Source organism: Pogoniulus pusillus, chromosome 39 (genome assembly GCF_015220805.1).
Source record: "Pogoniulus pusillus isolate bPogPus1 chromosome 39, bPogPus1.pri, whole genome shotgun sequence".
Lineage (NCBI taxonomy): Eukaryota > Metazoa > Chordata > Aves > Piciformes > Lybiidae > Pogoniulus > Pogoniulus pusillus.
The window spans coordinates 3,120,735-3,146,787 of record NC_087302.1 but is presented as its reverse complement, the minus strand read 5'-3'; the positions used below and the strand labels follow the sequence as shown (position 1 = coordinate 3,146,787).

At 58.0% G+C, this 26,053-nt stretch overlaps 1 protein-coding gene across 2 annotated transcripts in view; it reads right to left on the bottom strand.

Moving 5' to 3' along the window:
- The window catches only part of SOX13 (SRY-box transcription factor 13), a 39,339-nt gene extending 17,538 nt beyond the window's left edge, over nucleotides 1-21,801 (bottom strand). For both annotated transcript variants that reach the window (XM_064173510.1, XM_064173511.1), the window contains exon 1: nucleotides 21,667-21,801. The gene's annotated coding sequence lies outside the window, so the exon portion shown is untranslated. The remainder of the gene's footprint in view (nucleotides 1-21,666) is intronic.
- Nucleotides 21,802-26,053: the final 4,252 nt, after the last annotated feature.

The window sequence follows — 26,053 nt, the reverse complement described above, 5'->3', positions numbered from 1 at the left end:
CGGTTCGGGCAACAAGGGAACAGCAAAGGGGAAGAAGAAAGGAGCAAAGCGGCGCCGTTATCTCCTTACAGGGCTTGGTTCCCTGCCCCCAGGCTTCAGGTGCTGGGTTCCAGGGCTGCCTGTGGCAGACAATAGGGCAGGGAACAATTGGCTTGGCACTGGCAGAGCAACAGATCTCCGCTTTTAACGTTTCCCACTTCATGCAGGGTAGAGGGGAAGAGAGGGAATGGGGTTGGGATGCGAAGTGCCAGCCTGGAGGACCAAAACGGGGGAGCTGCCAAGTCCTCGTTGAGTGGTCAAGGGGGGACCCCTGGGGCTGCTTCATCCTGGCACAGCATTTACATAGAATCAGTCAGGGATGGAAGGGACCACAAGGAGCAGCCTGTTCCAACCCCTCTGCCATGCCCAGGCACACCCTACCCTAGAGCAGGCTGCACACAGCCTCAGCCAGCCTGGCCTTAAACACCTCCAGCCATGGGGCCTCAACCACCTCCCTGGGCAACCCATTCCAGCCTCTCACCACTCTCATGCTGAATTTCTTCCTGACATCCAGTCTGACTCTCCCCATTTCCAGCTTTGTTCCATTCCCCCCACTCCTATCCCTACCTGACAGCCTCAAAAGTCCCTCCCCAGCTTTCTTCTAGCCCCCTTCAGATCCTGGAAGGCCACAAGAAGGTCACCTTGGAGCCTTCTCCTCTCCAGACTGAACAGCCCCAACCACCTCAGCCTCTCTTCACAGGGGAGCTCATTTCACAAGCCCTAAAATGCCCAGAACTGATCAGGCACTGATGTGAGCACCTCCAAACTCCAGCCCAGCAAATAAATCCAAGGGCTGGGATTTTTTGGGATGGTGACAGCTTTGCTTTCTCCATTCTCACCCCTGAACTCATGTCCTGCCATTCTCCCCGTGGCTGTGCCACCCTTCCTGCCTCCAGCAGATCCTATCTGCCCTGTTTGTGTTGCAGCAGAACAGCTTGAAAGTGCCAGGGGGAACCGGGCACCCACAAGCCCCCACCCTGCCCAGCACCACAGACACTTGGACAGCACTGGTGAGATGCTGAGACCCACCCCCGACCCTGGGCACTCAGAGCCTCGTCCCTGCTGCTGCTTGGCAAAGGGAGTGGTTGGCATCACCCCATCAGCACAAAGCATAGAGCCAAACACCTTCTGGAAGAGGATGTGGGAATCTTCTCAGTGCACAGCAAGAGCTAAAGGATTAGGGGCAAGAGGATGGGGCCAGACTCTCCTCTAATGCCCAGCAACAGGACAAGGGGCAATGAGCACAACCTGGAACCCAGAAATTTCCATCTGAACAGGAGAAACTTCTTTGGTGTGAGGGTGCAGGAGCCCTGGAGCAGGCTGCCCAGAGAGGCTGTGGAGTCTCCTTCTCTGCAGAGCTTCCAACCCTCCCCTGGCCATTGTGCTCCTGGGCAAGCTGCTGTGGGTGCCCTGCTAGAGCAGTGGGCTTGGGTTGGATGGTCTCCAGAGGTCACTTCCATCCACTGCTGGGAATGGTCCCACAGCCTTGCCCTGGGCCGCTGCATCCCTGCCCCATGCACATCTGCCTTGGAGCTAATCCTGCCCCTCAACTCGGGGCAGATCCCACCAAGGGGACAGCAAAGGTCTCCTGCAGGAGGGAGCCTCAAGCTTGACTGGAGGATCTGAGCTACTCAGATGTGCAGGCTGACCTTGTCCCCATCTACCTATCAGCTTGACCAGGGCAGTGGGAGAGGTTCTTGAGGCTTTTGTCTCCCTCTGTCTCCTCAACTCCAGCAGGAAATGCTCATTTCCCAGCTCAGGGCAGGCTCTTCCCTCCAGGAGCAGTGCACTACCCAGCCATACCCTACCCAGCCATACCAAAGCCAACCTGAGCAGCATCCTGCCACTGCAGCCCAGGTAACCAACCCAGCTGGAGGAGAACCACACAGGACACCCAAACCCCTGAGTGGGGGAGTAACCCCCAAGTGGGCAAGCACAGAGATGCCACCCAGAGCCACACCGCCGGGCACGCAGCAGCCACGCGCAGCACCCCCGGCCTCCAGCACCCCCTCAAGGAACAAAGAAGACACCCATGGAGGTTTTCTCCTTCCAAGCAGGGCCTGAGGAATCCCGGCTGGCCAGCAGGCCAGACAATAGCCCATCTCCTGCCAGACAAGAGAGCTGCTTTCCTGCCAGACTTGGCATGTCCTTCTGGGGCTGCTCCCGAGCGTTTCCGCCCGGCGCAGCTTCGCACATCAGAGAACTGATGGCTTCCGCCAGCCTGCCCGGGCAGGGGTGGCCAGGGACAGCCAAGGTGAGTGGCCCTGGCTCGGGGGAAGTTCATGGGGTTGCCAATGTTCCTCGTTCTCACCACCAGAATGGTCAGACACTGGAATCATCAGGAATGGTGTGGCCAGCAGGAGCAGGGAGGTCATTCTGCCCCTGGACTCTGCACTGGTTAGACCACACCTTGAGTGCTGTGTTCAGTTCTGGGCCCCCCAGTTTAGGAGGGACATTGAGATGCTTGAGTGTGTCCAGAGGCTGGGGAGAGGCCTTGAGCACAGCCCTACGAGGAGAGGCTGAGGGAGCTGGGATTGGTTAGCCTGGAGAAGAGGAGGCTCAGGGCAGACCTTATTGCTGTCTGCAACTACCTGAGGGGTGGTTGTGGCCAGGAGGAGGTTGCTCTCTTCTCTCAGGTGGCCAGCACCAGAACAAGAGGACACAGCCTCAGGCTGTGCCAGGGGAGATTTAGGCTGGAGGTGAGGAGAAAGTTCTTCCCTGAGAGAGTCATTGGCCACTGGAATGGGCTGCCCGGGGAGGTGGTGGAGTCGCCGTCCCTGGAGCTGTTCAAGGCAGGACTGGACGTGGCACTTGGTGCCATGGTCTGGCCTTGAGCTCTGTGCTAAAGGGTTGGACTTGATGATCTATGAGGTCTCTTCCAACCCTGATGATACTGTGACACTGTGATCCTGTGATCATCTGTCCAGGGGACGTGGTGGATTCTCCTGCGCTGGGCAGGTTGAAGGCTCAGCCTGGCATGCTGCTGGGGCAGCTCTGCCAGCACCTAGGAAGGTTGGAGCCCAGATGAGCCTCAGGGTTATAGGGTCATAGAATGTCAGGGGCTGGAAGGGACCTCAAATATCATCTGGTGCAGGCCCCCCCTGCCAGGGAAGGAGCACTCAGAGCAGGTCACACAGGAACACATCCAGATGGTTCTTGGCTATCTCCAGAGAGGGAGACTCCACAGCCCTCCTGGGCAGCCTGTGTCAGGGCTCTGGCACCCTCACAGGGAACAAACTCCTCCCCAGGTTCACATGGAACCTCTTATGCCTCAACCTCCACCCATTGCCCCTTGTCCTTGGCATCACTAAGAAGCTGGCTCCAGCCTCCTGGCACTCACCCTGCACATATTCATAAACACTAATGAGGTCAATGTTCCTTCCAACCTGGATTCCTGCCAGCTTGGCTTTCTGGGGTTCTGTGATCCCCTCTCCAAGGGATGCAGAGCACCCCAGGATGGTGGCTTATTCCCTGGGAAGGAGAAGCAGGTGGGCATAGGGGATGAGAACTCTGCCACCCCAAAAATGGATGGATGAGTACTGCCAGGTTAACAATATGCTGTAGGTGAGACAGTGTGGATGAAGAAGAGTGTGGCCAGCAGGCTGAGCTTAATTCTCCTCCTCCTCTACTCTGCCCTGCTGAGACCACATCTGGAGTACTTGGTCCAGTTCTGGGCACCCCAGTTCAAGAGGGACAAGGATCTGCTGGAGAGAGTCTGGCAGAGGCTATGAGGATGATGAAGGGACTGGAACATGTCTGATGAGGAAAGGCTGAGAGCCCTGGGGCTGTGGAGCCTGGAGAAGAGCAGCTCCAGTGGGGATCTTATTGATGGCTACAAATACCTGAAGGGTGGGGGGCAAGGAGAAGGGGCCAGGATCTTTTCAACAGTGTCCTGGGACAGGACAAGGGGCAATGGACACAAACTGGAACCCAGCAGGTTCCACCTCAACATGAGGAGAAACCTCTTTGGTGTGAGGCTTTGTGGGTGCCATGGACAGAGGCACTGAGTGCAGCCTCAGCAAGTTTGCTGCCCACACCAAGCTGTGTGGTGCAGCAGCCAGGCTGGAGGGCAGGGATCCAGCCAGAGGGACCTGCACAGGCTGCAGAGGTGGGCACAAGCCAAGCTCAGGAGGTTCAACAAGACCAAGGGCAAGGTCCTGCAGATGGGTTGAGGCAATGCTAAGCACAGATCCAGGCTGGGCAGTGCCAGGCTGGAGAGCAGCCCTGAGGAGAGGGACTTGGGGTGCTGCTGGAGGAGAAGCTCAGCAGGAGCCAGCAGTGTGCACTTGCAGCCCAGAAAGCCAAGCAGAGCCTGGGCTGCAGCAGCAGAAGTGTGGCCAGCAGGGCCAGGGAGGGGATTCTCCCCCTCTGCTCTGCTCTGCTGAGACCCCACCTGGAGTCCTGCATCCAGCTCTGGAGCCCCTGGGACAAGAGGGCTGTGGAGATGCTGGAGAGTGTCCAGAGCAGGGCCAGGAGGATGCTCAGAGGCTGCAGCAGCTCTGCTGTGAGCACAGACTGAAAGAGTTGGGGCTGTGCAGGCTGGAGCAGAGGAGGCTCCCAGGGGACCTTCTTGTGGCCTGCCAGCATCTGAAGGGGGCTCCAAAAAAGCTGGGGAGGGACTTTTGAGGCTGTGAGGGAGTGGCAGGAGTGGGGGGAATGGAGCAAAGGTGGAGGTGAGGAGAGTGAGGCTGGAGGTGAGGAGGAAGTTGTTGAGCAGGAGAGTGGTGAGAGGCTGGAATGGGTTGCCCAGGGAGGGGGTTGAGGCCCCATGGCTGGAGGTGTTTGAGGCCAGGCTGGCTGAGGCTGTGTGCAGCCTGCTCTAGGGTAGGGTGTCCCTGGGCATGGCAGGGGGTTGGGACTGGCTGCTCCTTGTGGTCTCTTCCAACTCTGACTGATTCTATGAGGCTGCTGGAGCCCTGGAGCAGGCTGCCCAGAGAGGTTGTGGAGCCTCCTTCTTCAGAGGCTTTCAAGACCCACCAGGATGCATTCCTGTGTGCCCTGCCCAGGGCAATCCTGCTTTGGCAGAGGAGTTGGACTGGATGATGTCCAGAGGTCACTTCCAACCCATGCCACTCTGACAGTGTGAGAGCCTGGGCTTTATTGCTCCTGGGCTTCATTGCTCCTGACAAAGCAGGGCTTAATCCCAGCAGATAACTGAGTGCATTCAGCCCCAGAACTGCTGTCACCACCAGAGCCACAGCTCCACATGTCCCTGCTGGACACGTGCTGCCCCACAGGGTCACGTCACAGGGCAGCAGCCACCCCTGCTGCCCCACGAACCAAGGTGCTGCAGCCACAGAAGGCCTCTGCCTGTGGGGGAGGACTTGGCACACCCTCAAACGCTGCCTTCTCAGCCTCCCACCTGCCACCCCCACGGGAAGCCTCTGCCCACACCTGCCCAGGAGGCTGCAGAGAGCTCACAGCCTGCCTGAAAAGCTGCAAAATCAGCACTGAGAAGGGAGAGCTTTGGCAGGTTGAGGTGGGATTTGGGGGGGTAAAGCCCCAGCTGGGCAGCAGTAAGCACCCAGCAGGCATAGCCTGAGCTGGCACCTGCGTGCCAAGATGAGCCATGAGCAGGACAATGCCCAGGTGGAGGCGCCAGGCATGTCCTGCCTCGCAGCAGCTGATGGATGCTTTGCCATCCCAGAGAGACTCCCCAGAACCCAGCTACACTTCCCCATCCTGGCAAGGCTTGGGGTGCCACAGGAGAAGCTCTGGCACCAGCAGAAGCTGGGATTTCCCTCTGTCCACACAAAACAGAGCAGGCTTTGTCCAACCTCCACCCGGCAGCAGCTCCCTGGCAGCAGTTTCTCCCCCCGCGAAGGGCAGACAATAGCCTCCAGCAGGAGCAGGGCAAAGTGGTTATGACAGGGTGAGAGCCTCAGAAACAGCTGGCACAGAGGCCACACCACTGCAAGCCACCTCCCTGGCACAGCCTAAAGGCTTCATTCAGCCACTCTCTGCCCAGGCTTGCCCCCAGCACAAGGTCTTTCCTGGGACTCACCCCCAAGCCACACATCTACAATCCAGAGATGCCACCTTCCATAAGCCTGGCAGGGGTCATGGGATGCCAACAAAACCCAGCCAGAAGCTTCCCCCACCATCCAGACAACAAAAGCAACTCAAAAGGTGGCGCTCAGCCCCTTCCTGGGGTTATAACCTGGCACAACTCCACCATCTTCACAGCCAGGACCCAAACATGGCTTTTTTTTGTTTCCCTTTTCCCCTTTTACTGGGATGAGTGATGGGCAAAAATTAAACTGAACCTCAGGTGGAACTTCCTGAGCAGGAGATTTATGAGGCAGGGAATGATCTCATCAGGGAAGCAGAGGAAACTCCACGGCGCTGGAATTAGTTCAACCCCTGCGAAGCTCAGAGGAGGAAGAAGGTGCAGGAACAATCCCACGTGAGGGCTGGGGACTGCTCTGGTCATTCCCATTTCCTGGCTTCGAGGTTAAACAGTCTGCAGGATGCTTTCTGGGTTGGTTTGGGGGTTGTTTGGGTTTTCTTTCCTTCCACTCCACAAGATGCATCCATAAGGAAAATAAAAACCCAACCAGAGCCTCCTCCAGCCTTGGCTCCTGGGAAGGTTGCTTGGTTCAAAACATGGAGTGGTGGAATCTTTTCAGTTGGATGTGGTGGTGCTGGGTCATAGGCTGGAGTTAGTGATCTCAGAGGGCTCCTCCAGCCTCAGTGATTCTGTGAAAAGTCCTCTGAGCTCATCCAGTCATAGAATCGCAGAGTCAGGCAGGTTGGAAGAGAGCTCCAAGCTCAGCCAGCCCAACCTAGCACCCAGCCCTGCCCAACCAACCACACCATGGCACTAAGTGCCCCAGCCAGGCTTGGCTGCAACACCTCCAGCCACAGCCACTCCACCACCTCCCTGGGCAGCCCATTCCAGTGCCAATCACTCTCTCTGACAACAACTTCCTAACAACATCCAGTCTAGACCTGCCCTGGCACAGCTTGAGGCTGTGTCCCCTTCTTCTGCTGCTGCTTGCCTGGCAGCAGAGCCCAACCCCACCTGGCTACAGCCTCCCTGCAGGCAGCTGCAGTTCCAGCCTTAAGGATCTTCCAGTTCCAGCCTTGAAGATCTCCCAGTTCCAACCCTGAAGCCCACCCAGTTCCAACCTTAGAGATCTCCCAGTTCAGCCTTAAAGGTCTCCCAGTTCCATCCTTAAAGATCTCCCAGTTCCAACTTTAAGGATCTCCCAGTTCCAGCCTTGAAGATCTTCCAGCTCCAACCTTAAAGCTCATCCAGTCCAACCCCACCCTGCCATGGGCAGGAACACCTCCCACCAGCCCAGGTCACTCAAGGCTCCCTCCAACCTGGCCTTGGACACCTCCAGGGAGGCAGCATCCACAACCTCCCTGGGCAACCTGTTCCAATCTCTCCCCACCCTCTCTATAAAGGATTTCTTCCTCACCTCCAGTCTCAATCTCCCCTCCTCAACTCCAACCTCCTTGGGGCTGCTCCCGGCACAGGCTTCAGCTCCTTCCACCTCCCAATTTCCCCAGTCTGCATCAACGGATCCATGAGGGGAAAGAAATTCCAACCCCCAGCAATCTCAGAGCTAATAAAGAGAGGTGCAGGAGGCCAGCAGGAGGCCAGCAGCAGAGCCAGGAGGACGAAGGACGAGGACAACTCACCCGGTGCCGGCGCGGCGAGGGAGCGCGGTGAGCGAACCTCCCTCCTTTTCTGGTGAGCGAACCTCCCTCCTTTTCTTCTCGGTTTCTGTCCTCCCCTCACCCAAAAGCAGCCCTGGGGCTTATCAGGGAGGCCAATCTGAGTGTCGTTTTTGTGTCATTTCACTCACTCAGCGTTTCCAGGCAGAGCAGAGGGCACAATTTGCCTCGCCTGCTTCGTAAACAAGACTTTCCTATCGCCTGGGTGAAGACATCTGACCCCTTTCCTCTCCTGCCCAGAGAGGAGCCATGCTCCAGGGCTCACCTACCTCCACTTTGTTCTGCCCCTCCTGGACTGGGGGTTTAGAACCTCTTTTTGCTTTGAACCATTTCACTTTCTGAACTCTTCTGCCACGCTCCACACCGTGGGTGAGGTTTGCGGAATGTGGGACCTGGAATGTGGGCACAGCCCCAGGGCTCATGTCGTGGCATCTCACAGGGCATCTCACCCCTTATGCTCAGCTTCTTATGGTGGTTTTGGATAGGAAGAGGTCTTTGAGATCATCAAGTCCAAGCCTTAAGCCAGCACTGCCAGGACATCACCAAATCACAGCCTTCAGCATCACATCTCCAAGGCTTTGAAAGTCCACCAGGAGTGAGGACTCTACCACTGCCCTGGGCAGCCTGGGCCAGGCCTTGACAACCTTCAAGGGGAAGAAATTGCTCCTCATGTCCAACCCAAACCTCTCTTGGTGCAATTCCAGGCTGTTTCTTTTGGTTCCTTGGGAGAAGAGACCAACCCCACCTCACTCCAAGCTCCTCTCAGAGGTCTCCCTTCAGCCTCCTCTTCTCCAGACTAAACACCCCCAGCTCCTCCAGCCGTTAATGTCACCCTCCACTGATACCATCACTTCTTGAGGGGTGAGGGGTCTCATTTGCAGGGAGGTCTCCTCTTGGTTCTTTACCTGAGCCAAGCACATGCATGAGCACCAAAAGGCAGCTTGGAACCAGCCCTGGCAACCCAAGCCCAGGATGGCAACCAAAAACTGCTGGGGCCATGCTTCCGCCCGCAGCACCCCGCCGGAAGCCTTTGGGGTCCCTTTGCACGAGATGCTGAGCTGCAGCAAGCAGATCCTTCCCCCCACAGGCTGTTGTCTGCTGGGGCACAGAGGACACTGCTTGGGGCTCCTTGGGGCAAAAGCTCTGTGGGGTCACTTCAGCCTTTCCAGCTGCTGCTGCGATTTGGGGCTGCCTGATGCTTCGGCTTCGCTTCGCTTTGCTTCGCTTTGCTTTGCTTTGCTTTGCTTCACTTCGCTTTGCTTTGCTTTGCTGGTGTGATGGGAGCTGCTCCAGCAGCCCATCATCAGCCTCCCTCTGAGACAGCAGGCAGCCTGAGGGATGTGTGTTGGCTGCCAGAAGCTGTCCATCATCTTGCCCCACACCATTACACCCTCACTAATGGTAACCCTGCCTCTGCTGCTGCCCTGCTCTGGTTCGGCAGAGTCACAGCTGGCTGGCTCTGGATGAAGATCCCCAAGGATCAGGCTTGGAGCCTGACTTTTGCCCCTCACCAGCGTGAGCTGTGGTCACTGAGGGTGTGGATTCAGGCTGCTTGCATTCACAGCTCAGAAAGGAGCTCATCCCCTCACCCCATGCGCAAGTCAGAGGAGCATCTGAGAGCAGCAGCAATGGAGCTGGCAACCAGCATCACCTCCTGGGGCTGGTGGTCATCTTAACTGGGCAGGTTAAGATAGAAAGTGCAGGAGGGAGCCAGGATCTACTGCAGTGGCCTCAGGCACCCACATGTCGTCCCCCCCCCGCCGGATGAGCTGTGGGCTCAGCCCCTCCCCTGGCTCTTCGTAGAATCGTTGTGGTTGGAAGAGAACATTAAGATCATGGAGTCCAACCATGAACCCAGCACTGCCAGGTCACCACTGAGCCATGGCCCTCAGCTCCGCAGCTCTACAGCTGAGGATGTTTTTAACTGTTAGCATTATTTCATCTCGGGGAGACACTCCCCAGGCTCTGGAGAGGCCAGGGAGGGATCTTCCACCACCCCATCCCACAGCAGGACCCCTCCTCCAAACCAAAACCACCTCCTGAGGCTTGGTTTGTCATCTCAGCCTTCCTCTTCCCTCTGGCTGCAGAGGAACCGAAGCCCACGAAATCCTGGCGGGGCAGCAGGCTCTGCTTCCCTTTAAGAGCAGAAAGCTTCGGGAACAGGTTTTTACTGGCCCACTAGGATCGTTTTCATTGCACAACAAAAACACAGCGCGGACGAGAACCGAGGCTCTGCAGCAAGGAGCTGCCAGCCCTCCCCATTTGCAAAGGGAGGGGGGAGGGGATCCAACAGCCCCCAGCCAGCCCGAGGCTGCCTGTGTCCCACAGCACGGAGCAGCAGACAAGGGGCTCTTTGTGCCCGGTGGCACCTGTCCCCATATCCCTCTGCCCCCTGGGATCCCCGAGCCTGCTCTCTCCGACGAGGGCTTTTGGCAGCTCCTGCATCATCCATGTGCCATGTCCCAGCCTGCTCCCAAGCTTGGCTTAGAGGAGCTGTGGGCAGGCACAGTTGCTCTGCCCACATGGGCAGGCAGATGCAGGCAGCCCTGCTGTGGCGTTTACCACTCGTGTGCCACGGAGAGGGGGTTCAGGGAAGGCAAGGGAGAGTCTGGAGGCATTTCATGCCACGCTGGCAAAGTCACACGTGGCTGGCAGAGCCGTGCAGCTGCTGGCTGACAGCGCTGGAACCCCCCAGGGAGGGGTCAGCCTTGTTTTGTCCCCTGAAACAAAGTGGGGAGCTAAAGGTGTAGGGAAGCCTGGAGCTGTGGTTTGCAGCTTGAGGTGCTCAGGAGCACTCACAGAGCTCCTGTTGCCAAGAGCCATGGACGATGCCCAGCCCCTGGGTACCAGCACACACAAATGGGCATTCCCCAACCCCAGTGCCCAGCGTGGACCCACAGCCCTGATGGACAGGGCAGGAGAAGCCTAAGGGTCAGAGCTGCTCCTGGAGAGCCAAACCACTGCTCAAACGCCTCCAAGAAAGGCAAATACTTCTCTGCCTCTGTGCAGGCTGCAGCCTGGGCGTGGGTATGGATGTGGGTATGGAATCACAGAATGGGTTGGGTTGGGATGGAAGGGACCCTTGAAGGTCCATAGTTGGACTCAGTGACCTTGAAGGTCCTTTCCAGCCAAAATTACTCTATGGTTTTATGAGGTTATTTTCAACACCCCTCTGCAGTGGGCAGGGACATCTCCAACTAGATAAGGCACAGGTGTCCATAGAGGTGTGGATGTGGAGATGTGGATGTGGATATGTGGATGTGGAGATGTGGAGATGTGGATATGTGGATATGTGGATATGTGGATATGTGGATTGTGCTTCCAGCCTGACCAGGCACAGCCCTAGGAAATTCCTCCAAACCAACCCTCCAGCTCCTGAAATCCTTTTTGTCACACCAAGGAAAACCAGCAAGAAAGGCCCCCTATGGATAGCAGCACCCAGGCAGGGCCACACAGCCCAGATTGGTGAGGGTGGCCCTGCCCATCCCTGCCCAGAAACCCCCTCCCGCAGCCAGACACAGTCGGGTGCAAGCCTCTGCCCCAGGGGACTGAGCTTTCCGGCTGGGCGTGCAAGGTAGAACAATAGGGCCAAGCCCTCTATTGTTCCAGACAAAAGATAAGCCAGGCTCTGGCATTCCCCTGCATTCCCTACGCCCTCTCGGGCAGGGAGCAGGCAGGGAGCAGGCAGAGCTGCTGCCACCTCCAGCCAGCGCTGAAGCTTTCCTCAGCCCTTTGCAGGTCGCTTTCGGGTAGCAGAGGGGGTAGCTGTGGGGGGCTGAGTCTCCTGCCCAGCTCAGAGCTGGCACACAGCCCACCCTGCCTCATCCCTGCTCACCCTGCACTGCAGGATTTGCCCCAGCCCTGTGTGGTCCCCAAATCCTGCATGGTCCCCAAGTTCTGCTGCAGTGAATTCAGCCCCCCGAGTGTCCCCCGCAGCAGGATACCCACCAGGGATGAGCTCTGTCCTAAACTCCTGCTCTGGCTCTTCACAGAATCGTTTTGGTTGGAAGAGACCTTTAAGCTCATTGAGCCCAGCACTGCCAGGGCACCACTGAACCGTGGCCCTCAGCACCACATCTCCATGGTTATGAGACCCTCTCCAGGGATGGGGACTCCACCACTGCCCTGGGTAGCCTGTTTCAAGGCTTGGCAACCCTTTGGGGGAAGAAATCGTTCCTCATCTCCAACCTAAACCTGACCTGGTGCAACTCGAGGCCATTTCCTCTCATTCTGTTGCTTGTTCCTTGGGAGCAGAGCCCAACCCCCTCCTGGCTCCAACCTCCTTTCACAGGATCACAGAATTAACCAGGTGGGAAGAGACCTCTGAGATCATCGAGTCCAACCTAGCACCTCTCACCTTCTAATTAACTAACCCCTGGCACAGAGTGCCTCATGCAGCCTCCTTTTAAACACCTCCAGGGATGAGCATTCCACCTCCAGGGATGAGCACTCCACCTCCAGGGATGAGCACTCCACCACCTCCTCGGGCAGCCCATTCCAACGCCAATCACTCTTTAAGGGAGCTGTAGAGAGCAATGAGGTCTCCCCACAGCCTCTTCTCCTCCAGCTCCCTCAGCTGCTCCTCCCCAGCCCTCTTCTCCAGACCCTCCCCCAGCTCTGTTGCCCTACTCCAGCCCCCCAATGTCCTCCCTGGGCTGAGTGTGTGTCCCCCCCTTAGAACTGAACACATCTCCCAGCTCAGCTTTATCAAAGAGGCTCTGAAGAAGGCTGCAAACCGGAGCCCTGCTGAGCTACAGCACCCAGGGAGGAAGACTCCAGGGGATGAGGGCTGCTCACCGCAAACCCACACCCACCCAGCCGCCCCAGGCAGGAGCTGTGCTGGGTGAGAAGGCCGGAGGTGAGTTGCTGCAGTGGATGCAGCAGCAGCAGCAGCAGCAGCAGCCTCATCTCTGCCGGGAAATGCTCCCCCCGCAGCGCTGCCCCACCCGGCCTGCCATGGCACCACCTGGGCCTGCTCTCATAGAATGGGTGGGCTTGGGAGGGACCTTAGAGATCATCCAGTTCCAACCTCCTGCCACGGGCAGGGACACCTCCTGCCACCTCAGGTTGCTCAAGGCTTTGAGTGCTTCCAGGCTCGTAGCATCCACAATGTCTTTGGGCAACCTGTTCCAGTGCCTCAGCATCCTCCTGGGGAAGAATTTCTCCCTGATGGCCACAGAATCGATTGGAAAGGTTGGAAAAGAACTTTAGGAGTCCAACCTGTCACCTGACACCTTCTCATTCACTCACCCATGGCAATGAGTGCCTCATGCAGCCTCCTCTTAAACACCTCCAAGGATGGGGAACTCCACCCCCCCCCCCCGGCAGCCCATTCCAGTGCCAATCTCTCTTTCCATGAAGAATCTCTTCCTAATGTCCAGCCTAATCCTGCCCTGGCACAGTTTGAGACTATGTCCTCTTGTTCTTGTTCCAATCTCAAGCCAGCTTCTTCCAGTCTGAAGCCATCACCTCTCATACACAGACTCACACAATCACAGAACCTTCCAGGTTGGAAGAGACCTCCAGAGATCATCCAGTCCAACCCACAGGACCCCTCCCTGCCCAGGGTAGTTCACACAGGAACACATCCAGGTGGGTTTGGAAAGTCTGCAGAGCAGGAGAACTCCACAACCTCTCTGGGCAGCCTGCTCCAGGGCTCTGCCACCCTCACTGTAAAGAAGTTTCTCCTCATTGTGGAGGTGAAACCTTCTCTGCTCCAGTTTGCAGCCTTTGCTGCTTGGCTTATTTGCATCAAATTCGGTTTGGGTGGAAGTTCAGGGCTAGGCTGCATTCCAGGGAGGTGTGATTGTGTTGATGAAGCATTTTATGTTTAGTTCCTAAGTGATCAACCTTTAGGACAAGTGAGGTTTTGAAACGTGATCTTTTATCCTTGCACCTCAGATCTATCTACCACATATGGAACTAGCACTGGAGAGAGGGTCCAGCAGAGAGCTATGATGAGGGGACTGGAGCACTGCCTGGTGAGGAGAGGCTGAGGGACCTGGGGCTGCTTAGTCTGGAGAGGAGGAGACTGAGAGGGGATTGAATCAATGTCTGTAACTCTCTGAGGGCTGGGGGTCAGGAGGGGGGGACAGGCTCTGCTCACTGCTCCCTGGCACAGGACAAGCAGCAATGGATGGAAGCTGCAGCACAGGAGGTTGCAGCTCAGCACAAGAGGGAACTTCTTGCCTGGAAGGGTCCCAGAGCCCTGGCACAGGCTGCCCAGAGAGGTTGTGGAGTCTCCTTGTGTGGAGCCTTTCCAGGCCTGTCTGGATGTGTTGCTGTGTGCCCTGAGCTGGATTGTGTGGTCCTGCTGTGGCAGAGGGGTTGGACTGGATGAGCTCTTTGGGTTCCTTCCAACCCCTGGCATCCTGTGAGCTATGGAATGGTTTAGGTTGGAAATGGCCTCTAAGATCATCTGGTACCTTTGTCTAAAGTCCCTCCCCAGCTCTTCAGCTACTGGAAGGCTGCTCTAAGGTCTTCCTGGAGCCTTCCCTTCTCCAGGCTGAACAACTCCTCAGCTCCTTCAGCCTGTCCTCAATAAAGAGCTGCTCCCATCGTGGCATTGCCTGGCCCTAGCATCCCACCTTGACATTCCCTGGCCCTGGCATCCCACCCTGGCACCCCCTGGCCACACTCAGCCCTGCTGAATTGGGCAGATTGACTTTCACATCCAAAGGATTTTGATTTCTGCCCCTTGGGGGACAGCAGCAGGAGAAAGCAGCAATCTCCAGCACCATGGTGGTGGCAGAAGCTGGCAGCACCATTGGGTATTTCTATCCAGCTGCTTCTGCAGCTTTTGTGTACTGAGAGATCTTAGCCTACATTTGGACTGGATGATCCTAAGGTGTTTCCCATTCTCTGACTCTGATTCTCTTTCTCCTGTCATTCTCAGCCCACAATAGTCCCATTTTTGCTTGGGCCAAGAGGCTCAGATCCCCACTGGGCTCACTGCTGCCTCATGCTCCTTTAGTTCTCCTTGCTGGATGCCACAGGATCACAGAAAGGGTTTGGCTGGACAAGCTCTCTGAGCTCGTTGAGCCCAAGCATCAACCCAGCCCCACCATGGCCACTCAACCATGTCCCCAAGTGCCATGGCCACAGGTTTCTTGAACACCTCCAGGGGTGGGGACTCCACCACCTCCCTGGGCAGCCTCTGCCAATCCCTGAGCACTCTTGCAGCCAATATTTATTCCTACTGTCCAACCTAACCCTCCCCTGGTGCAATTTCAGGCCATTTCCTCTTGTCCTCTCACCTGATGGCAGGGAAGAGAGATCAACTCCCACCTCTCTCCAACCTCCCTTGCTAGAGGTCATCTAGAATCTCCCCTTCCCTCCCAGCAGACAATGAACTGCCACCAGCTGCCTTCACCAGGCTGAGCTCAAACCCAAGAACTCAGAGTTTGTCCTGGCCCAGGGGGGTGCTTGCAGGACTCCTCCAGACACCTTTAATGATGAGCCACCTTATCTTGTTGCTCTCTGATAAGACCCCCCACACACACAGGGAGCAGGTGAGGAGGAGGCTACTCAGCCTCTGCAAGCCACCAGACTGCATCTTTCCAAAGGCTCATGTGCCTGGAGCAGCTCTGGCTGGTGATGGAGCATTAGATGCTGGAAAGGCAGAACTGGAGCTGCTTCAGAGCCATCTCCCTGTTTGCATGCTCCAGCTGAAGGGCTGCGAGCAGGAGCAGGATGGGAAGGCAGAGGAAGGAGCTTCTCTCTGGCACAACACTCACAGAATTCACTTTCCCCTTGGAAAACCAACCCTAAGAGTGTGTGTGGAGACATTTAGGGGTGCAAGGTGCTGGGAGGTGCTCAGAGTTGGAGGGGACAAGGCTGTCTGGAGTCACCTGGGGATGCCAGGTGCTGAGGGCTGCCCAAAGGCAAAGGGGACAAGGCTGTGTGGAGTCATTTGGGGGTGCCAGGTGCTGGGGGGTACTCAGAGGTGAAGGGGACAAGGCTGTGTGGAGCCATTTGGGGGTGCCAGGTGCTGGGGGGTACTCAGAGGTGGAGGGGACAAGGCTGTGTGGAGCCATTTGGGGGTGCCAGGTGCTGGGGGGTACTCAGAGGTGAAGGGGACAAGGCTGTGTGGAGCCATTTGGGGGTGCCAGGTGCTGGGGGGTACTCAGAGGTGAAGGGGACAAGGCTGTGTGGAGCCATTTGGGGGTGCCAGGTGCTGGGGGGTACTCAGAGGTGGAGGGGACAAGGCTGCGTGGAGCCATTTGGGGGTGCCAGGTGCTGAGGGCTGCCCAAAGGCAAAGGGGACAAGGCTGTGTGGAGCCATTTGGAGGTGTTGGGTGCTGGGGGGTGCTCAGAGGTGAAGGGGACAAGGCTGTGTGGAGCCATTTGGGGGTGCCAGGTGCTGGGGGGTACTCAGAGGTGAAGGGGACAAGGCTGTGTGAAGCCATTAGGAGGTGCAAGGTCTTGGGAGGTGCTCAGAGACAAATGGGACAGGGCTGCTTGAGCAGTGCCCCCTCCATTGTGACTGTGCACTCCTATAAATGCTTTGTGGGGGGCAGATTCAGCCTCTGCACCCCCCCAGATTATTTTTCACTGACCTATTCAAGCTATTAGGAAGTTTCTGATGCGAGCCAAGGCCCTACCAAGCTCCCCTGCACCTCCCCAGCCTCCCCTCTCTGCCAGCACCAGGCTGGTGGGACTGGGTAGACCAAGGGCCCTTGTTTAGGGGCTGGAGCTGTTCCAGCTCGGGACATGTGGTCCTGGAGCAGGTGGACATGGAGTGGGAGGGAGGGAGAGAGGGAAGGCTTCAGAGCAGCAGAAAATATTCCAGAAGTTGATGCCTTGGAGCCTGCCAACTTTCCTGGTGCTGGAGGAGCCCACGCACTTCTCAGCCCAGCACAAGCCACACATGAGGAGCTCACCGGTGCCAGGGCCAGGCCAGCAGCAGCTCTGCCCAGGAGAGAGGATTTCACTCCTGAAGTGACTCCCCAAAGGGCACAGGATGGAGGCAAAGACGCTGAGATAGTCATATTTATTTTTTTTCTTTCAGCAAGAACTGTCAGGAGCTGCCCTAATTTATTTCCCTTTTGCATGCCCTTCACTGGGTTAAACCAGGGTGGAAATTCGTGCACAACTTCTTAAGTGGCTCAAATCTTCCTCCCTGCAGCACAATGAAACCAAAACCTCCACAAAGCTTCTGGGGTGGAGGGAAGATATAAAGCAGCAGAGCTTAGGAAAGCCCAATCCTGGCTGGGTTGCTGCAAGGAACCCCTTAGCCAGGGGAACACCCGACCCTGGAGCTGCCCCATCTTTCTGGGCTCTCCCTCCTGCCGAGCACAACTCCTTCATCAGCCTCTCTGCCAGACCAAGCTGCTGTCAGATGCACAAGAAACCGGCGCCTCTCTGCCCCATCAGTGCCTTTTAGCCCGGGGGGGGGGGAAACGAAAATATTTCACCATCCGTCCCCAGTTGGCAGCAGTGATGCTCCCAGTTCGCAGCGATGCTGCTCCCAGGTCGCAGCGATGATGCTCCCACTTCAGCGGCGCGGCCGCAGGAAGAGAACAAAAGAGGCCAAGGAAGCTCTCTCCGCGGCTCACAAGCGAGAGGTTAACAATTGCCCTGCCTGTCCACCGCTCGATTTGGGATAAAACAACCCCGTTTTTAAAGGCAAATAAGCAGGATGCTTTTTGTTACCACGGTTGGGGAGGATTCCAGGGCACAAAAGCAGAGCTGCCCTGCCGAGAGCATCCCTGTCACCGGTCGCAGCTGCCCGAGGAAGGTCAGAAAGGTTTCTCTTTTCTGCAGGCACACATCTGGGCACACAGCTGGCCCAGCACAAACCACCCCGACTGTTTACAATGGGCTAAAGCTGGAGGAGCAAGCAGGGACGTGGCTTGGCAGCAGGCAGACAAAGCAGGGCTGACCGCGCTGCGTGCTGGGCAGTGCGGGACAGCAAGCGGCGAGGGACCACAGGCTCACTGAGAGCCTCTGCTCCTCCTCGGTCTGGGGCTGCACTGAGGGACCCCTCCCGCCCCTAAAAGCAGAGCCAACAGCTCGGCTGTGACACCAGCATCACTTCCAAACCCTTCCCAAAGTTAGTTTGGCTTTTTGGCTCTGTGCTGGAGCTCAGGCAGGCATGGCCGAGCCGCGGCCGAGCAAGCTGCAGCTGCACGGAGCGTGTGAGAGGGCTGGGGACAGCCGAGGTGACCTCCTCCCTCCCTGCAGGGAGCAAAATGTCCCACCTTGTGTACACCCACAGCCCACTCTACCCCTCAGGGATCTATTGCACCACCCCACCTGCTCAACAGCAAACTTTCAACCCCTTCAACACCAGCTCACTGCAGCCCCAAGAACGCTCCATCCGTGGGGGCACTGCTCAGACCCAGGCTCCAGCAACCCCAGGAGCAGCTGGCATGCATCTCCCTACCACTACCCCCCCAAGCAGCCCTGAAACGGAGCTAAACTCACCTGGGAAGGGCCAAAGCACGTTGCTACCAGGTCCCAGAGCCACCCTTTGTCCCTGTCCTCCAACCAGCTCATAGGGTGTGGAAGGGCTGCTTAGCGAGCCTCGATTCCAGGAAGGCAAGAGGGCAACAGAGCTTGGGCAAACCTTCCCCCGGGGGAGGGGATCCCACCAGCAAGTAACGAAGGTAAAAATAAACCCACTGAAAGAGTAGATTTACTGTGCCTCTGCCTTCCCTGCACGGAGAGAAGAACCCTTCCTGTGAACGAAATTAAACCCCCCTCCAGCACATAACAAGTTTACGACCTGCTCCATCTCTCCTTGGTCCCAAAGTGGCAAGGCACAGCTCCCCCCCACCCCCACTCCCTTCCTCTGGCACCTCCGTGGAAAATGGGCACTTCGGCAGGGAGACAAAAAGCTCAGCTATTCCCCTCCGGGGTATTTTGCACCCTGGCTGGAATAAACTTTGTTTGTCAGGACCTTGTTGGTGGGGGGAGGAATGGTTTGGTGGGGGTGAAAAAAAGCACTTCGGGCACGCTGGAGGTGAGGTGGCAGCCTGAAGGGCTTCACGGTGGGGAGGAAAATGGAGTTTTAACCATCTGAGGTCTCTGCTCCTATTTATTGCTCTGCTCCAAAGGGATTTGTGCTTCCTGGGTGAGATTCATAGAATGGTTTAGGTTGGAAGGGATCTTAAACGTCATCGAGTTCACAGATCACAGCACCACAGGATGTCAGGGGCATGGAAGGGACCTCCTAAGCTCGTCCAGTCCAAACACCCCCCCCTGCAGTGCAAGATCACCTCCACCAGATCACATAGGAACACATCCAGGCAGATCTTGAGTATCTCCAGAGAGGGAAACTCCACAACCCCCCTGGGCAGCCTGTGCCACTGATTGCATTGGGTTAGAAAGGACCCTCAAAGGTCACCTTGCCCAACACCTCTGCCACGAGCAGGAACATCTCCCACTAGACCAAGCTGCTCATGGCCTCATCCAACCTGGCCTTGAACACCTCCAGCAACGAGGCATCCACAACCTCCCCGGGGCAACCTGTTCCAGAGTCTCATCACCCTTCACTGTCAAGAATTGCTTTCTAACATACCACTTGAGATGCCAAGGGCAAGCCCCCAGCCCCAGCAGCAGCTCTGCCAGCCTGGAGGTGGACGGGGGGGGGGGTAGGAAACAAACAAACAGCACCAAGGGAGATACCGGTTAAAAAAATCATCCTGTCACTCGCCAATGATTTAGCAAACTGCCTTTAGCCTGCCCACGTTTGTCAAAGGACAGCAGCTATTTTTAACACAAAGCCTCTGAAATCGCAGCCTTTCGACGAGAGAAGAGGTGGGGAAGGGGGGAGAGGGCGGGGGGGGGGGGGGGGGGGGGGAAGGGGGGAGGAGGAAAGAAGTCCTGTATCAGTGTCAACAGAATGGATTGAGTACAGAATGAAATTGAACTAAAAGGAAATTGCATGAATTACAAACAGGAGTTCTTGGCTCAATAGGGGAGTCGCTGAGTGATATTATCTGCTCTGTGCTACGGAGAAAATCACATTAAGCCGAGCTAATGGGGGGGGTGGGAGGGGTGGGGGGGGAAGAGAGCTTTCGTTTATTTCTCTCTTTTCCCACTCCTAAAACCTATTACTCCTGATTTGCTGGGCAAGTGGAGTGTTTGCCGACGCCCCAAGTACTCCACGAGAGGTAACTGAGACTCCCAACTACACGCAGCCACCTTCTGGATCTCTTTTTTTCCCCTTCCTGACACCCAAACCTTGCCGAAAATCAGCAGGGTGGAAGAGGAAAGAGGCAAAGTTTTGCCTTTATCTCAGCGTTTCACCCTCAAAAATCCTCTCCTCGATGGCTCCCCTGGGGGGATGCATCGCTTGGGTTTATTTCTCCGCTGGCAACTTTGTTGGCGTTGACCTAAGGGGGGGTGGAGGGTCCCCCGGAGGTGAGCTTCCAGCTCTGGGCTCCGTCGCCCACCTCACTGCTTTCTGAGCTGAGGTTTGTCAGCGCCCAGGAGGTGAAAGCTTCCCCCCGCTCCACGCCAACAGCTGCCCCCACAGCTCCATAGGGGCTGCCGGATGGCTGTGGGACCCCCACCCAGCACGAAGCCCACTGGGAGGGCTCTGCTGTGCAGCGCTTTCGGACCTCAGCCTGCCCAGGACGGGTCGGGCAGGCGGCTCCGAGGCTGCCAAGGGAGCTCGGTGCCAAGGTTCCCTCTTGCTGAGAGTGAGTTCAGTGCTGAGCCCAGCCCCAAACCCTCTCTGGCCTGGTGCTATCACGACGCTGGGGCTAAGGTTTGGCAGAGCAATCCCAGCCCCTCTCGGACGGACAAACACCCGCGGCAACTTTTCCTTGCCCGGAGGCTGTGCCTGCTTCCCTCTGATGCTGCCGGGACGTGGCTCTGCGGGGCTGGCGTGGAGTGATGCTGTCACAGAGGACAACAAACTGCCTCTCTGCGCACGGGAAAGACGCTGGGAGATGGACAAGGGGGCAGGAATGTCCCAACTGTGCCACGGTGAGGCAGGGGATGAGGGACAGGGATGAGGGATTGGGATGAAGGATGGGGATAAGGCACGGAATGAGGGATGGAGGGCAGAGGTGGAAAGGAAGGATGAGGACAAGAGATGGGAAAGACGGATGAGGATAAGAGACGAGGGCAAGGGATAGAGACTAGGGAGGGAGATGAGAGGTGAGGACCCCAACCCCTGAGCGCCGCAGAGCTATGAAAGCCCCCAGCCGGCCCCCAGCCCTGGGGGCACACACCATGTGCCCATGGCAGCCGGGTTCTGTGCCCGTCTGTGCCGGCCCGAGGTGTCAGCATGTCCGTCTGTCCCTGCGCACTGCTATGACCCCCAGTGCCGTGTCTTGGGGGGTGCCAGCTGCCCCCCCTAACCTTGACCCAGAGCATACAGTGAGTCCGAGGCTGTGTGCCCAGGTCCCCACTCCAGGAACCCAAATGACCAGCGGGAGGGGGCGAGAAGCCTTCCCAGGGCGGGTGTCAGGGGGGTCCCGGGGAGGGGGCTTCCGTGGGGCAACCTCTGGTAGTCAGGTCAAGGGTCGGGAAGGAAGAGAATGTCCTCATGGGTTAATCCTTTACCTCCCAGTTCTGTGGCCCCGGGGGTTGCCCGTGGCTTAACCCTTTCCCTGCCGAGTTCTCGGGTGGGGGGGTGGGGGGAGAGGGGGGGGGTGGAGAGCTCTCGGAGGAGAGTTCACAGCCCCAAACTTTGCAGCGGAGACTGGAGACGGCTCCTGCACCCCCACTTCCAGCGTCCCCTTCTCCTCTTTAGGCGAAAAAAGGCTTTGGAGGGAGGGACGAGGGTCCTGCCATGCCCCCCCCCCCCCCACGCCCCCAGCCGCTCTCAGCCCAGCCGGGATCAGGGACTGCAAGCCGGGAGGATGCTCCTCACCCCGAGAGGATGTTCACTGCCCCGGGACCACGTCGGTGCCCCGCCTGGGGCGATGCCCGTGCCCCCCAAGCCGGGCTTGAGTCCCTTGCCCGTGCCCCCGCTTCACTCACGGCTCCTCCGCGCGGTGCCCCTGTCCCCGCCGCCGCTCTCGGTGCTGCCGCCGCTGCCGGTTGCCGGTGTGGGTTCCGCTACCGCTTCGCCCGGCTCAGGTCCGCTCCATGTCCCCAGCGCCTCCGGTGGAAGCTGCCCCGGCGCCGGGCGGAGAGAAGGAGCGACGAGGAGGAGGAGGAGGAGGAGGAGGAGGAGGAGGAGGAGGAGGGGAGGAGAAGAAGGAGGAGGAGTGACACCGGTCCAGCCAGCCAGCAGCCAGCTCCGGGGGCGGCCCCTTTGCCCTGTCCCCTCCCCTCGGGACCCCCTGCCCTGCTAGGAAACCCACGTGTGACACCTCCGGGTGCCCCCCACCCTCTTCCCTGGAGTTCTCTTTGGGAACCCAGACGCCACCATAGGCTCGGAGCAATCCTGGGAGGCAGCCTGGGACCCCCTCCCCAGTGCCCCTCCCCTGAACCCTCAACCATGCAGGGACCCCGCGAAGGAGCCGAAACAATGCCTGGCTTGTGGGGAGAGCTCACAGCTCGGGGGGGGAGCGTTCCCAAAACCACGGCACACCAAGCGAAAGCCCAGCTGCCAGCCTCTCCTTCGCACATCCCCCCAAACTCCGTGCCTTTGCCCACATCACCCCCAAACTCCGTGCCTTTGCCCACATCACCCCCAAACTCTGTGCCTTTGCCCACATCACCCCCACACTCTGTGCCTTTGCCCACACAAGCATCCCACACCCGCAAGACCACCACGGGCTCTGAAGGAGACCACATCGGCACGGAGCAGGGGTGGACAGCAGGCAGAGAGCTGCCCCCCCCCCCCCCCAGCCAGACCGACAGAGAGAGCTGCCCCCCCCCACCCAGACCGACAGAGAGCTGCCCCCCCAGCCAGACCGACAGAGAGAGCTGCCCCCCCACACCCAGACCGACAGAGAGAGCTGCCCCCCCCAGCCAGACCGACAGAGAGAGCTGTCCCCCCCCAGCCAGACCGACAGAGAGAGCTGCCCCCCCACACCCAGACCGACAGAGAGAGCTGCCCCCCCCAGCCAGACCGACAGAGAGAGCTGCCCCCCCACACCCAGACCGACAGAGAGAGCTGCCCCCCACAGCCAGACGGACAGAGAGAGCTGCCCCCCCCCAGCCAGACCTACAGAGAGAGCTGTCCCCCCCCCAGCCAGACTGACAGAGAGAGCTGCCCCCCCCACAGCCAGACCGACAGCCAGACAGAATCCACACCCATGGGGCTGGGGGGCACAAACCATTGCACACCAAGTGCCAGTCCCCCCCACTTCCAGCCTCACCTCCCCCTCCCCCCTCCCCAATTCCCTTCTTTTTTGCCCACACAAGCAGCCCAGAGCCACAAGACCACCCCAGCTCTGGGGGACAATGTTGGCACGGAGCAGGGTGGGCAGTGGGCAGAGGGACAGGCAAAGAGCATTCCCACGCGTGGGCAGGTCCAGACAACTTGGCTGGGAAGCTTGGGGGGGGGGGGGGATACCACCAGAGAAATGTGGGTCCTGGCAGGCTCTCTGCTGCCATCAGGCACCGAGGAGCTCACCCTGCGCCCTGCATCCCACCGAACGGGGTTCGGTCGGGAACGCCATCACCAGCCGGAGAGCGGCGGGGGGAGGGGAGGCGGTTTGGACAGACAGATGTTGACAAACAGACTTTTTTTTTCTGTGCCGTGAAACCTTTCAAATGTTATGTCAACACTGCAGGAGAAGTGTTTACATTTCTCCAACCGGGAAAATTCCCAGTGCCTCCACGCCGCTTCCTCCCCCGCGCCCTTATTCCCTTCCATGGGAATTTCTTTTGTCCAAACATTGTTTTCACCCCGGTCTCGGGAGCAGAAGACAAAAGTTCAGGCTCCTGGAGCTCTCAGGACTCTCTAATCTCCCAGGCTGGGAAAAGATGGGAATTCTGGAGAGGGGTTTTTTATTCTCTGCAGCCACAGCCTCTTCTCGCCCTGGCTCCAGCACACAGGAGAGAGCAAAGCCAGGCAAGAAGCGAGCTGGGAGAGTTTCTCAGCTGGCATCTACATCCAGAGGGTTAAATCCAAGTCATGGCAGTGTTTGGAAGCCAAAGTGGTGAGTGGGCTGCACCCCAAAACCACGGGAAGAGTTCAGTGGCACAAATTCCCACTTTGGAGATGGAGAAAGTGAGGTCCGGAGCAGACACAGCAAGTCCCAAACACAGAATCATGGAATTGTGGAATCATGGAATTGTGGAATCATGGAATCATTTAGCTTGGAAAAGACCTTCGAGGTCAGCAAGTCTGACCATTAACTCCACTCTACCAAGTGCATCACTCACTCTGTCCCCAAGCACCACATCTCCACAGCTTCTAAATGCATCCAGGGATGGAGACTCTGCCACTTCCCTGGGCAGCCTGCAGGGATGCAGCAGGGCAGGATGCAAAGTTAGCTCCCCCTGTCTGAGCCCCTCCAACGCCCCCAGTTAACTGGGACTGGTTGCCCTCAGAGCCATCCCTCATATGCCCACTCGAAGCCACCAGCCTCTCTGTGTTGGCTGCCACTGCTCTCACCTCCAGCTCGAAGAAGACCCCAAGAGGTCACATGAAGGAGAGGTGAAGCAAGTGCCAAGCTCACAGCAACCTCCAGGTGCTCCTGGGGACGTGGATGCCCCAAGTTGCCCCTCAAGCCCCTCTGGAGGCAGGAGGAGGCATCCCCCAAACTGGACAGGGAAACAATTAACAAAGAAGCTGAGGACTGGGCATGACTGAGCCAAAAAAACAAGAAGAGGGAGCAGGAGCTTTGTTCAGGTCGTCATAGCAACAGCCAGGCCAGAGCAGCAGCCACGGACTTTCACTTTCCTTTCCTTCTTCCCTGTCCCCACTGGCCGTGGTGGCCACGGTGGCCATCCCTGCCCGGTGCCTGGCAGGTTCTACCAGGTACTGGCCACACACTGCTGTCTCTTGACTCCAACATCACTTCCCAGATGAGTGCCAGGAGGTGGTGTCCTAACTCCACACCCCTGTCCCCATCTTGGCTCTGCTCCTCCTCATGTCCTCCTTTGAGTCACACCAGCTCCACCCACATCTTCTCTCCACCCTCTCTGCCGGGCATCCCCAGGATGTGCAGGGCTCATCCCCACGACCTGTTTTGCATCTCCATTGTTTCTAACTCTCTGAGGGCTGGGGGTCAGGAGTGGGGGCACAGGCTCTGCTCATTGCTCTCTGGGATAGGACAAGCAGCCATGGATGGAAGCTGCAGCACAGGAGGGGAACTTCTTGCCTGGAAGGGTCCCAGAGCCCTAGCACAGGCTGCCCAGAGAGGTTGTGGTCCCCTCCTCTGGAGCCTTTCTAGGCCTGTCTGGATGTGTTCCTGTGTGACCTGAGCTAGATTGGATGCTCCTGCTGTGGCAGGGGGGTTGGACTGGATAATCTCTTTGGGTCCCTTCTAACTCTTAACATCCTGTGATCCTGTGATCCTGTGATCCAGGACCCAGTGGGGCATCCCTAGCACCTGCTGGGTATCCTCAGGACCACGGGAAAGAGGTGGCAGGGCAGATATGATGGCACAGGGGCAGATATGATGGCACAGGGGCAGCTCCTGTCCTTTCACCTGGGGTCACACGAGGTCCACTCCTGTTCCATCTCTCTTTACTGGGTTCCCCTTGGGTGTGCAACCAAGGCTGCTCCCCCTCTGCAATCCTTCCCCTGGCTTTCTGCTTGCCTCAGCAGAAGGAAGCCAGGACAATGGGTGGAGGGATCAGGAAAGCTGATGGGGGCAAAGATCCTGCAGCCACCAGCGCAGGGGGCACGGAGGGGGGAGGCACAGCCAGCCCTCACCTTCCTTTTCCCAAGCCCCCCACCCTGCAGCGCTGCTGGCCACAGGAGCTGGGCCTCCTGCTTTGTGCTGGCTGCAAGTCTCAGCCTCACCATCGCAGGATACTGGGGACTGAGTCATGGAAATGGTTCAGACAATGGCTTGGCCACTTCAGAACTGGCCAGAGGGGGCAAAGCAGGGAGAACAAATCCGACCTTGCTTCCTGCGCGGAAGCAGAGCCATTGTTTGGAAATGGGCATGTGCTCTGCTCCTCACCAGCCTGGGAAAGCTGCAGGGCTAGCAGGGAGCAAGCAGAACGGGGCCTGCCAACTGCCCCCGTGGCTCCCAGATGCCCACATGGCTCCCTGAGGCTTGTGAGAATCTGGGGAAGAGCCCCAGCGTGGTGGGGATTGAAAGGGACTGATGGAGAACATCTAATCATAGAATCATTGAATCAAGCAGGTTGGCAGAGAGCTCCAAGCTCAGCCAGCCCAACCTAGCACCCAGCCCTGCCCAACCAACCACACCATGGCACTAAGTGCCCCAGCCAGGCTTGGCTGCAACACCTCCAGCCACAGCCACTCCACCACCTCCCTGGGCAGCCCATTCCA